At 53.8% G+C, this 12,410-nt stretch overlaps 5 non-coding genes and 1 pseudogene across 5 annotated transcripts; all 6 read left to right on the top strand.

Annotated features, from left to right (window-relative positions):
* Window positions 1-1,430: 1,430 nt before the first annotated feature.
* Window positions 1,431-1,549, top strand: LOC146801467 (5S ribosomal RNA). Its single transcript, XR_014968173.1, has one exon. It is a non-coding gene; the product is annotated as a 5S ribosomal RNA (ribosomal RNA).
* Window positions 1,550-2,505: 956 nt separating this feature from the next.
* LOC146801466 (5S ribosomal RNA) lies at window positions 2,506-2,624 on the top strand. Its single transcript, XR_014968171.1, has one exon. It is a non-coding gene; the product is annotated as a 5S ribosomal RNA (ribosomal RNA).
* A 2,866-nt stretch (window positions 2,625-5,490) lies between these two features.
* LOC146801465 (5S ribosomal RNA) lies at window positions 5,491-5,609 on the top strand. The gene has a single exon (XR_014968170.1). It is a non-coding gene; the product is annotated as a 5S ribosomal RNA (ribosomal RNA).
* Window positions 5,610-6,565: 956 nt separating this feature from the next.
* On the top strand, window positions 6,566-6,674 carry LOC146801464 (5S ribosomal RNA; annotated as a pseudogene).
* A 2,876-nt stretch (window positions 6,675-9,550) lies between these two features.
* Window positions 9,551-9,669, top strand: LOC146801463 (5S ribosomal RNA). Its single transcript, XR_014968169.1, has one exon. It is a non-coding gene; the product is annotated as a 5S ribosomal RNA (ribosomal RNA).
* Window positions 9,670-10,625: 956 nt separating this feature from the next.
* On the top strand, window positions 10,626-10,744 carry LOC146801462 (5S ribosomal RNA). The gene has a single exon (XR_014968168.1). It is a non-coding gene; the product is annotated as a 5S ribosomal RNA (ribosomal RNA).
* Window positions 10,745-12,410: the final 1,666 nt, after the last annotated feature.

Here is a 12,410-nt window from a genome sequence, read left to right as displayed (position 1 = left end):
CAGACCCGTGAGGGTATCAGAGCGCTTTACAGGATTGAGGGGGAGGAAAACAACGCATAAGGATGGGAGGGATCAGATTGGGAGAGATAGGGATACAATATACAGGAGGAGCACGCAGTCTAAGGTCCAAGCTACATGTGGGAGAAAATTGAAGCATGCAGATAAAAAAACCATACAAGAAGGTTTCCATATCCACGAGGTGCACCCCGTCTGAGGTCGAAGCTACATGTGGGATAACAAATTAGAGCGGGTAGTTACATGTACAAGAAGGCGCGCAGTCTCAGCTCTTGGGGGGGATGCCCAGGAGTCCAGAAAAATGTGTCATCCGTGGAGGCCGTGGATAATGCCGAGGTGGAGGGTGGAACAAGTCTATGAGGTGATTGTAAAGTATTCCTTAGATGAGCTATTTTCCTGTTAAAGAAAGTTTTGGTCTCCTTCTTAAAGTGTGCCAGTGACGGAAGTCTTCTGATGGAGGGTGGGAGAGAGTGCCAGATTCTTGGAGCGGCCCCAGAGAAGGCTCGATTGCAGGTTTTTTTCTTCCCGAAGCGTGCTTTTTGGCAGATCGGGAGTTTCTGGCCTGTCCGGATATCACGAGTTTTTGTGCAAGATATGTAGGTGAATTCGCGTACAGAGCTTTGTGAGTTATGCAAGCCACTTCAAATTGTATTCTGGCCTTCTGGGGAAGCCAGTTCAGAGCTTTGAGGTGGGGAGAGATGTGGTCAAATTGTTTTCAACCCGTTACGAGTCTGGCGGCGGTGTTGAGGCAGGCTTTCAACGGGGCCAGAGAGTTCTTGGGTAGCCCTGCAAGAGTAGAGCATCCATATTCAAGTCTGGAAATGACTAGGGCCTGGGTTGCCATTTTAAGGCCGGACACATCGAGGAAGGGTTTTAGGTTTCTTAGGTAGCTCGGGTGGAATCTAGCCGTTTTGGCCATCGCGTTTATACGGCCATGCATATGCAAGCTGCCGTCAAGGGTTATTCCCAGGGATTTCGCCGACTCAATAATGGTAGGAGGGCAGTTGAGTGCAGTGATGGTCTTGATCCATTCCTGGATGTCTGGGTTTGGTTTGGGTGGGGGGGGGGGGTCAGAAGGAATTCCGTTTTGTTTGCGTTGAGTTTAAGCTGGTTGCTGGTGAGCCAGTGGACTGGCCGCTTCAGTGCCTCGTTTAGGGAGAAAATGTCCTCGGGGAAAGAGATTTTTATGTAGACCTGTGTACGGTGGGCGTACATAAGGTAGGAGATGTTGGCGGCAGAAGTGTGAAATAAGCAAGCGCACGGCTGGTGAAAGCCAGGGCTGTGCTTGGCTATCTGTAGCAAGCTTGCCAAGGGAGGGCAGTTGTTGAAGGGAAGTGTGCAAGTGTGCGCAGCGCAGAAGGTTCCAGAGTGGCGGGTGGTGTGAGCACAAGAGGCCTGAACAGGCAGCCTCCCATGCCTACGGCCATACCACCCTGAATGCGCCCGATCTCGTCCGATCTCGGAAGCTAAGCAGGGTCGGGCCTGGTTAGTACTTGGATGGGAGACCGCCTGGGAATACCAGGTGCTGTAGGCATTTTGCCACTCGCTGCTGCGCGTCCCCTGCACAATCACACCTAATCTTCCTGGCTCATAGCATTTTCTAACAAATATACATATATTCTGCTCTCCTCCTCTCCCTCCTCCTCTTTGTTTTTTTTTTTTATTTATTTATAAAGAAACCGGCAACGAGTTTACAATATGCGTGGCCCTTAACTTTAAACTCGAAAACTGAAAGAAAATGAAGAAAAACTTTGCCCTAAGACAGGACAGAGGACCCCTAGCTAAGGCTGGGGAGCTGCTGCAAGCTGCCGCTGCTGATGGGCTGCGCCGGCCCCGGTTCCGGGGGCCCCCCTCCCTCGGCTGGGCTGTCCGAGGCAGCCCGGGAGCAGGGGCCCGCTGAGGCGGAGAGCCAGGCCCGTGACATTAAGGGCCATGGACCCAGGCAGTACTCGGACCCTCGCCTCACTCTCTTTTCTATACGGACAGAGGGGGCGGGGCACGGACATTATTTGCATATGAGGGGCCAGTTCTTGGTGTTTTTTCTTTTTTTACAAAAAGACAGGAGACTTGCGGCAGCCAGAGATTGAGGGTAAAGAAGTTGCCTCCCCAGAGTTCGGGTGAGCATCAGCTGCTGAGCGGGAGTCCCTGCAGCCCCCGGCACATAGAGAAGTGTCCCGAGCAGAGTGCCTTGGAGGCCAGGGCGAAGCAAGTGCCTGGAGGCCAGTGCGAAGCAAGGCTAGGCGGCGCTTGTTAAAAAGGTCCGGCTGCTGGTCTGCTGCTAATGCCGGCCCCTAAAGAAGGGTGGTCGCAGCCAGCCTGTGCGAAAGTGTAAAGTAAGCAAGTGCAAGAGAGGGCTGTGCTTGGCAGTGTGCAGGAAGTTTGATATGGAGGGCAGGTGTTAAAGGGAAATGTGCAAAGGTACTCGAGGGACGCCTGGTGATGACACGCGGGCTGCCGCAGCACAAGAGGCCTGAACAGGCACGCTCTCGTGCCTACGGCCATACCACCCTGAATGCGCCCGATCTCGTCCGATCTCGGAAGCTAAGCAGGGTCGGGCCTGGTTAGTACTTGGATGGGAGACCGCCTGGGAATACCAGGTGCTGTAGGCATTTTGCCTCTCTGACCAATGGCACTTCCGTTTTTTTGGGGGCGGGATCTATTCTACTCTTTTATTTTTTGTTTCTTAAAAAAAAAAAAAAACGCCATCAGGTTCGCAACACTCAGGGCCCATAACTTTCCGCTCGGATATTGAACATTCGGCTGCGCTTTACACTGGGTCCAGAAAGAAAAAAAGCTGTGCCATAAGACAGAACACGGGACCGACTCCAACACCCCCTCCCCCCCCCCCCCCCACCCCCACCCCAACCCCGCAAGATGTGGTTTTCTTCTCTCGGCGGCGCAGAGCTGCTGCACGGGCCAGCATCGGTTCCAGGTCCCCATCTATTGGCTTTCCCCAGCAGCCCGAAAGCAGGGGGGGTGAGCCGGAGAGCCAGGCAGCGAGGGCCGCCGAGTACAACCGAGAGGGGTGCGGGGCGCACACACACGCACACACATACGCACTCACTTACACCCATGCATTCACAAGCAGACACTCGCACACACCCCGTACACAACACTCACTCACAAATACACATACATTCATACATGCGCACACGAACAAACGAACCAAACGGCGTCAAGAAAAAAGCAACACTTACCTGCTGCAGGCCTCCGGGAGCTGCCAAGAGGGTTGCCACTGCTACCTTGGTCAGCCAATGAGGGGAGGCAGCAGTCGCTCACTCGTTACAGAGCAGGATGGGGACAGAGTCGGTGACAGACACTCGGCCGTTGGCGCTTCGGGGTTTAAAAATGAAGCGTCCAGCTACGAGGCTTTCACTGAAGCTCTCCCTCAACAGGAGGGGAGGGCCTCAAGGACCTTTTGCTGAGCCGAGGAGGTCAGGCCCACCAGAGCTGTGACATCCTCAGCCCAGCAAACCTCAGCTTAGGCAGCCGGGAGCCTGCGCATTTCCAACTCCTGGCCTGAACATAAAGAGTGTCTGTCAAGCTGACCTTTCTTCAGCCTGACATACACTCCTTATGTCCAAAAGGGCGGGGGCGTGGCCTCACCGCCTTTAAGGACGGGCGGCTGCTGAAGTCAGGCCGTTGGCAACGAGGACCACGCAACCATAGAGCACTCAGACCCTCATCTCAGTCTCTCTTCTCTATACACACGGTGGCAGGCCCTGGACATGGACGTGATTTGCATACGAGGGCTCGGTCTCTGATAAAAAAAAGAAAAGAAAACTTGCAGCCAGAGCTCCCTGGGAAAAAAAATTGCCATGCCAATGCTTCTGCGGGTGAGCATGAGTTGAAGAGTTGTAGTCCGGCAGCCCCTGCCACATGGCGGAGCGGCCCGATAGAGTGCCTTAGAGCCCAGTGCAAAGCAAGGCCAGGCTCTTGGTGAAAACACCAGGCTGCTGGTTTGCTAGCTCCCCAGCTGGCACCTATAGGGAGGTCGGAGCCTGCGTGTCATTTATTTATTTATTTATAGTTTTATAGAGCGCGAACCAGACCCGTGAGGGTATCAGAGCGCTTTACAGGATTGAGGGGGAGGAAAACAACGCATAAGGATGGGAGGGATCAGATTGGGAGAGATAGGGATACAATATACAGGAGGAGCACGCAGTCTGAGGTCCAAGCTACATGTGGGAGAAAATTGAAGCATGCAGATAAAAAAACCATACAAGAAGGTTTCCATATCCACGAGGTGCACCCCGTCTGAGGTCGAAGCTACATGTGGGATAACAAATTAGAGCGGGTAGTTACATGTACAAGAAGGCGCGCAGTCTCAGCTCTTGGGGGGGATGCCCAGGAGTCCAGAAAAATGTGTCATCCGTGGAGGCCGTGGATAATGCCGAGTTGGAGGGTGGAACAAGCCTATGAGGTGATTGTAAAGTATTCATTAGATGAGCTATTTTCCCATTAAAGAAAGTTTTGGTCTCCTTCTTAAAGTGTGCCAGTGACGGAAGTCTTCTGATGGAGGGTGGGAGAGAGTTCCAGATTCTTGGAGCGGCCCCAGAGAAGGCTCGATTGTAGGTTTTTTTCTTCCCGAAGCGTGCTTTTTGGCATATCGGGAGTTTCTGGCCTGTCCGGATATCACGAGTTTTTGTGCAAGAAATGTAGGTGAATTCGCGTACAGAGCTTTGTGAGTTATGCAAGCCGCTTTAAATTGTATTCTGGCCTTCAGGGGAAGCCAGTTCAGAGCTTTGAGGCAGGGGGAGAAATGTGGTCAAATGTTGTTTCAACCCGTTGCGAGTCTGGCGGCGGTGTTGAGGCAGGCTTTCAATGGGGCCAGACAGTTCTTGGGTAGCCCTGCAAGAGTAGAGCATCCATATTCAAGTTTAGAAATGACTAGGGCCTGGGTTGCCATTTCAAGGCCGGACACATCGAGGAAGGGTTTTAGGTTTCTTGGGTAGCTCAGGTGGAATCTAGCCGTTCTGGCCAGCGCGTTTATATGGCCATGCATATGCAAGCTGCCGTCAAGGGTTATTCCCAGGGATTTCGCCGACTCAATAATGGTAGGAGGGCAGTTTAGTGCAGTGATGGTCTTGATCCATTCCTGGAAGTCTGGATTTGGTTTGGGTGGGGAGATCAGAGGGAATTCCGTTTTGTTTGCGTGGAGTTTAAGCTGGTTGCTGGTGAGCCAGTGGACTGCCAGCTTCAGTGCCTCGTTTAGGGAGAAAATGTCCTCAGGGAAAGAGATTTTTATGTAGACCTGTGAACGGTGGGCGTACATAAGGTAGGAGATGTTGGCGGCAGAAGTGTGAAATAAGCAAGTGCACGGCTGGTGAAAGCCAGGGCTGTGCTTGGCTATCTGTAGCAAGCTTGCCAAGGGAGGGCAGTTGTTGAAGGGAAGTGTGCAAGTGTGCGCAGCGCAGAAGGTTCCAGAGTGGCGGGTGGTGTCAGCACAAGAGGCCTGAACAGGCAGCCTCCCATGCCTACGGCCATACCACCCTGAATGCGCCCGATCTCGTCCGATCTCGGAAGCTAAGCAGGGTCGGGCCTGGTTAGTACTTGGATGGGAGACCGCCTGGGAATACCAGGTGCTGTAGGCATTTTGCCACTCGCTGCTGCGCGTCCCCTGCACAATCACACCTAATCTTCCTGGCTCATAGCATTTTCTAACAAATATACATATATTCTGCTCTCCTCCTCTCCCTCCTCCTCTTTGTTTTTTTTTTTTATTTATTTATAAAGAAACCGGCAACGAGTTTACAATATGCGTGGCCCTTAACTTTAAACTCGAAAACTGAAAGAAAATGAAGAAAAACTTTGCCCTAAGACAGGACAGAGGACCCCTAGCTAAGGCTGGGGAGCTGCTGCAAGCTGCCGCTGCTGATGGGCTGCGCCGGCCCCGGTTCCGGGGGCCCCCCTCCCTCGGCTGGGCTGTCCGAGGCAGCCCGGGAGCAGGGGCCCGCTGAGGCGGAGAGCCAGGCCCGTGACATTAAGGGCCATGGACCCAGGCAGTACTCGGACCCTCGCCTCACTCTCTTTTCTATACGGACAGAGGGGGCGGGGCACGGACATTATTTGCATATGAGGGGCCAGTTCTTGGTGTTTTTTCTTTTTTTACAAAAAGACAGGAGACTTGCGGCAGCCAGAGATTGAGGGTAAAGAAGTTGCCTCCCCAGAGTTCGGGTGAGCATCAGCTGCTGAGCGGGAGTCCCTGCAGCCCCCGGCACATAGAGAAGTGTCCCGAGCAGAGTGCCTTGGAGGCCAGGGCGAAGCAAGTGCCTGGAGGCCAGTGCGAAGCAAGGCTAGGCGGCGCTTGTTAAAAAGGTCCGGCTGCTGGTCTGCTGCTAATGCCGGCCCCTAAAGAAGGGTGGTCGCAGCCAGCCTGTGCGAAAGTGTAAAGTAAGCAAGTGCAAGAGAGGGCTGTGCTTGGCAGTGTGCAGGAAGTTTGATATGGAGGGCAGGTGTTAAAGGGAAATGTGCAAAGGTACTCGAGGGACGCCTGGTGATGACAAGCGGGCTGCCGCAGCACAAGAGGCCTGAACAGGCACGCTCTCGTGCCTACGGCCATACCACCCTGAATGCGCCCGATCTCGGAAGCTAAGCAGGGTCGGGCCTGGTTAGTACTTGGATGGGAGACCGCCTGGGAATACCAGGTGCTGTAGGCATTTTGCCTCTCTGACCAATGGCACTTCCGTTTTTTTGGGGGCGGGATCTATTCTACTCTTTTATTTTTTGTTTCTTAAAAAAAAAAAAAAACGCCATCAGGTTCGCAACACTCAGGGCCCATAACTTTCCGCTCGGATATTGAACATTCGGCTGCGCTTTACACTGGGTCCAGAAAGAAAAAAAGCTGTGCCATAAGACAGAACACGGGACCGACTCCAACACCCCCCCCCCCCCTCCCCCACCCCCACCCCAACCCCGCAAGATGTGGTTTTCTTCTCTCGGCGGCGCAGAGCTGCTGCACGGGCCAGCATCGGTTCCAGGTCCCCATCTATTGGCTTTCCCCAGCAGCCCGAAAGCAGGGGGGGTGAGCCGGAGAGCCAGGCAGCGAGGGCCGCCGAGTACAACCGAGAGGGGTGCGGGGCGCACACACACGCACACACATACGCACTCACTTACACCCATGCATTCACAAGCAGACACTCGCACACACCCCGTACACAACACTCACTCACAAATACACATACATTCATACATGCGCACACGAACAAACGAACCAAACGGCGTCAAGAAAAAAGCAACACTTACCTGCTGCAGGCCTCCGGGAGCTGCCAAGAGGGTTGCCACTGCTACCTTGGTCAGCCAATGAGGGGAGGCAGCAGTCGCTCACTCGTTACAGAGCAGGATGGGGACAGAGTCGGTGACAGACACTCGGCCGTTGGCGCTTCGGGGTTTAAAAATGAAGCGTCCAGCTACGAGGCTTTCACTGAAGCTCTCCCTCAACAGGAGGGGAGGGCCTCAAGGACCTTTTGCTGAGCCGAGGAGGTCAGGCCCACCAGAGCTGTGACATCCTCAGCCCAGCAAACCTCAGCTTAGGCAGCCGGGAGCCTGCGCATTTAGCGCATCTCCAACTCCTGGCCTGAACATAAAGAGTGTCTGTCAAGCTGACCTTTCTTCAGCCTGACATACACTCCTTATGTCCAAAAGGGCGGGGGCGTGGCCTCACCGCCTTTAAGGACGGGCGGCTGCTGAAGTCAGGCCGTTGGCAACGAGGACCACGCAACCATAGAGCACTCAGACCCTCATCTCAGTCTCTCTTCTCTATACACACGGTGGCAGGCCCTGGACATGGACGTGATTTGCATACGAGGGCTCGGTCTCTGATAAAAAAAAAGAAAAGAAAACTTGCAGCCAGAGCTCCCTGGGAAAAAAAATTGCCATGCCAATGCTTCTGCGGGTGAGCATGAGTTGAAGAGTTGTAGTCCGGCAGCCCCTGCCACATGGCGGAGCGGCCCGATAGAGTGCCTTAGAGCCCAGTGCAAAGCAAGGCCAGGCTCTTGGTGAAAACACCAGGCTGCTGGTTTGCTAGCTCCCCAGCTGGCACCTATAGGGAGGTCGGAGCCTGCGTGTCATTTATTTATTTATTTATAGTTTTATAGAGCGCGAACCAGACCCGTGAGGGTATCAGAGCGCTTTACAGGATTGAGGGGGAGGAAAACAACGCATAAGGATGGGAGGGATCAGATTGGGAGAGATAGGGATACAATATACAGGAGGAGCACGCAGTCTAAGGTCCAAGCTACATGTGGGAGAAAATTGAAGCATGCAGATAAAAAAACCATACAAGAAGGTTTCCATATCCACGAGGTGCACCCCGTCTGAGGTCGAAGCTACATGTGGGATAACAAATTAGAGCGGGTAGTTACATGTACAAGAAGGCGCGCAGTCTCAGCTCTTGGGGGGGATGCCCAGGAGTCCAGAAAAATGTGTCATCCGTGGAGGCCGTGGATAATGCCGAGGTGGAGGGTGGAACAAGTCTATGAGGTGATTGTAAAGTATTCCTTAGATGAGCTATTTTCCTGTTAAAGAAAGTTTTGGTCTCCTTCTTAAAGTGTGCCAGTGACGGAAGTCTTCTGATGGAGGGTGGGAGAGAGTGCCAGATTCTTGGAGCGGCCCCAGAGAAGGCTCGATTGCAGGTTTTTTTCTTCCCGAAGCGTGCTTTTTGGCAGATCGGGAGTTTCTGGCCTGTCCGGATATCACGAGTTTTTGTGCAAGATATGTAGGTGAATTCGCGTACAGAGCTTTGTGAGTTATGCAAGCCACTTCAAATTGTATTCTGGCCTTCTGGGGAAGCCAGTTCAGAGCTTTGAGGTGGGGAGAGATGTGGTCAAATTGTTTTCAACCCGTTACGAGTCTGGCGGCGGTGTTGAGGCAGGCTTTCAACGGGGCCAGAGAGTTCTTGGGTAGCCCTGCAAGAGTAGAGCATCCATATTCAAGTCTGGAAATGACTAGGGCCTGGGTTGCCATTTTAAGGCCGGACACATCGAGGAAGGGTTTTAGGTTTCTTAGGTAGCTCGGGTGGAATCTAGCCGTTTTGGCCATCGCGTTTATACGGCCATGCATATGCAAGCTGCCGTCAAGGGTTATTCCCAGGGATTTCGCCGACTCAATAATGGTAGGAGGGCAGTTGAGTGCAGTGATGGTCTTGATCCATTCCTGGATGTCTGGGTTTGGTTTGGGTGGGGGGGGGGGGTCAGAAGGAATTCCGTTTTGTTTGCGTTGAGTTTAAGCTGGTTGCTGGTGAGCCAGTGGACTGGCCGCTTCAGTGCCTCGTTTAGGGAGAAAATGTCCTCGGGGAAAGAGATTTTTATGTAGACCTGTGTACGGTGGGCGTACATAAGGTAGGAGATGTTGGCGGCAGAAGTGTGAAATAAGCAAGCGCACGGCTGGTGAAAGCCAGGGCTGTGCTTGGCTATCTGTAGCAAGCTTGCCAAGGGAGGGCAGTTGTTGAAGGGAAGTGTGCAAGTGTGCGCAGCGCAGAAGGTTCCAGAGTGGCGGGTGGTGTGAGCACAAGAGGCCTGAACAGGCAGCCTCCCATGCCTACGGCCATACCACCCTGAATGCGCCCGATCTCGTCCGATCTCGGAAGCTAAGCAGGGTCGGGCCTGGTTAGTACTTGGATGGGAGACCGCCTGGGAATACCAGGTGCTGTAGGCATTTTGCCACTCGCTGCTGCGCGTCCCCTGCACAATCACACCTAATCTTCCTGGCTCATAGCATTTTCTAACAAATATACATATATTCTGCTCTCCTCCTCTCCCTCCTCCTCTTTGTTTTTTTTTTTTATTTATTTATAAAGAAACCGGCAACGAGTTTACAATATGCGTGGCCCTTAACTTTAAACTCGAAAACTGAAAGAAAATGAAGAAAAACTTTGCCCTAAGACAGGACAGAGGACCCCTAGCTAAGGCTGGGGAGCTGCTGCAAGCTGCCGCTGCTGATGGGCTGCGCCGGCCCCGGTTCCGGGGGCCCCCCTCCCTCGGCTGGGCTGTCCGAGGCAGCCCGGGAGCAGGGGCCCGCTGAGGCGGAGAGCCAGGCCCGTGACATTAAGGGCCATGGACCCAGGCAGTACTCGGACCCTCGCCTCACTCTCTTTTCTATACGGACAGAGGGGGCGGGGCACGGACATTATTTGCATATGAGGGGCCAGTTCTTGGTGTTTTTTCTTTTTTTACAAAAAGACAGGAGACTTGCGGCAGCCAGAGATTGAGGGTAAAGAAGTTGCCTCCCCAGAGTTCGGGTGAGCATCAGCTGCTGAGCGGGAGTCCCTGCAGCCCCCGGCACATAGAGAAGTGTCCCGAGCAGAGTGCCTTGGAGGCCAGGGCGAAGCAAGTGCCTGGAGGCCAGTGCGAAGCAAGGCTAGGCGGCGCTTGTTAAAAAGGTCCGGCTGCTGGTCTGCTGCTAATGCCGGCCCCTAAAGAAGGGTGGTCGCAGCCAGCCTGTGCGAAAGTGTAAAGTAAGCAAGTGCAAGAGAGGGCTGTGCTTGGCAGTGTGCAGGAAGTTTGATATGGAGGGCAGGTGTTAAAGGGAAATGTGCAAAGGTACTCGAGGGACGCCTGGTGATGACACGCGGGCTGCCGCAGCACAAGAGGCCTGAACAGGCACGCTCTCGTGCCTACGGCCATACCACCCTGAATGCGCCCGATCTCGTCCGATCTCGGAAGCTAAGCAGGGTCGGGCCTGGTTAGTACTTGGATGGGAGACCGCCTGGGAATACCAGGTGCTGTAGGCATTTTGCCTCTCTGACCAATGGCACTTCCGTTTTTTGGGGGGCGGGATCTATTCTACTCTTTTATTTTTTGTTTCTTAAAAAAAAAAAAAAACGCCATCAGGTTCGCAACACTCAGGGCCCATAACTTTCCGCTCGGATATTGAACATTCGGCTGCGCTTTACACTGGGTCCAGAAAGAAAAAAAGCTGTGCCATAAGACAGAACACGGGACCGACTCCAACACCCCCCCCCCCCCCCCCACCCCCACCCCAACCCCGCAAGATGTGGTTTTCTTCTCTCGGCGGCGCAGAGCTGCTGCACGGGCCAGCATCGGTTCCAGGTCCCCATCTATTGGCTTTCCCCAGCAGCCCGAAAGCAGGGGGGGTGAGCCGGAGAGCCAGGCAGCGAGGGCCGCCGAGTACAACCGAGAGGGGTGCGGGGCGCACACACACGCACACACATACGCACTCACTTACACCCATGCATTCACAAGCAGACACTCGCACACACCCCGTACACAACACTCACTCACAAATACACATACATTCATACATGCGCACACGAACAAACGAACCAAACGGCGTCAAGAAAAAAGCAACACTTACCTGCTGCAGGCCTCCGGGAGCTGCCAAGAGGGTTGCCACTGCTACCTTGGTCAGCCAATGAGGGGAGGCAGCAGTCGCTCACTCGTTACAGAGCAGGATGGGGACAGAGTCGGTGACAGACACTCGGCCGTTGGCGCTTCGGGGTTTAAAAATGAAGCGTCCAGCTACGAGGCTTTCACTGAAGCTCTCCCTCAACAGGAGGGGAGGGCCTCAAGGACCTTTTGCTGAGCCGAGGAGGTCAGGCCCACCAGAGCTGTGACATCCTCAGCCCAGCAAACCTCAGCTTAGGCAGCCGGGAGCCTGCGCATTTAGCGCATCTCCAACTCCTGGCCTGAACATAAAGAGTGTCTGTCAAGCTGACCTTTCTTCAGCCTGACATACACTCCTTATGTCCAAAAGGGCGGGGGCGTGGCCTCACCGCCTTTAAGGACGGGCGGCTGCTGAAGTCAGGCCGTTGGCAACGAGGACCACGCAACCATAGAGCACTCAGACCCTCATCTCAGTCTCTCTTCTCTATACACACGGTGGCAGGCCCTGGACATGGACGTGATTTGCATACGAGGGCTCGGTCTCTGATAAAAAAAAGAAAAGAAAACTTGCAGCCAGAGCTCCCTGGGAAAAAAAATTGCCATGCCAATGCTTCTGCGGGTGAGCATGAGTTGAAGAGTTGTAGTCCGGCAGCCCCTGCCACATGGCGGAGCGGCCCGATAGAGTGCCTTAGAGCCCAGTGCAAAGCAAGGCCAGGCTCTTGGTGAAAACACCAGGCTGCTGGTTTGCTAGCTCCCCAGCTGGCACCTATAGGGAGGTCGGAGCCTGCGTGTCATTTATTTATTTATTTATAGTTTTATAGAGCGCGAACCAGACCCGTGAGGGTATCAGAGCGCTTTACAGGATTGAGGGGGAGGAAAACAACGCATAAGGATGGGAGGGATCAGATTGGGAGAGATAGGGATACAATATACAGGAGGAGCACGCAGTCTGAGGTCCAAGCTACATGTGGGAGAAAATTGAAGCATGCAGATAAAAAAACCATACAAGAAGGTTTCCATATCCACGAGGTGCACCCCGTCTGAGGTCGAAGC

This window comes from Triturus cristatus, chromosome 8, assembly GCF_964204655.1.
Source record: "Triturus cristatus chromosome 8, aTriCri1.1, whole genome shotgun sequence".
NCBI classification, from domain to species: Eukaryota; Metazoa; Chordata; class Amphibia; order Caudata; family Salamandridae; genus Triturus; species Triturus cristatus.
Note: the sequence above shows the minus strand (reverse complement) of the source record. Positions and strands in the feature narration are given on the sequence as shown.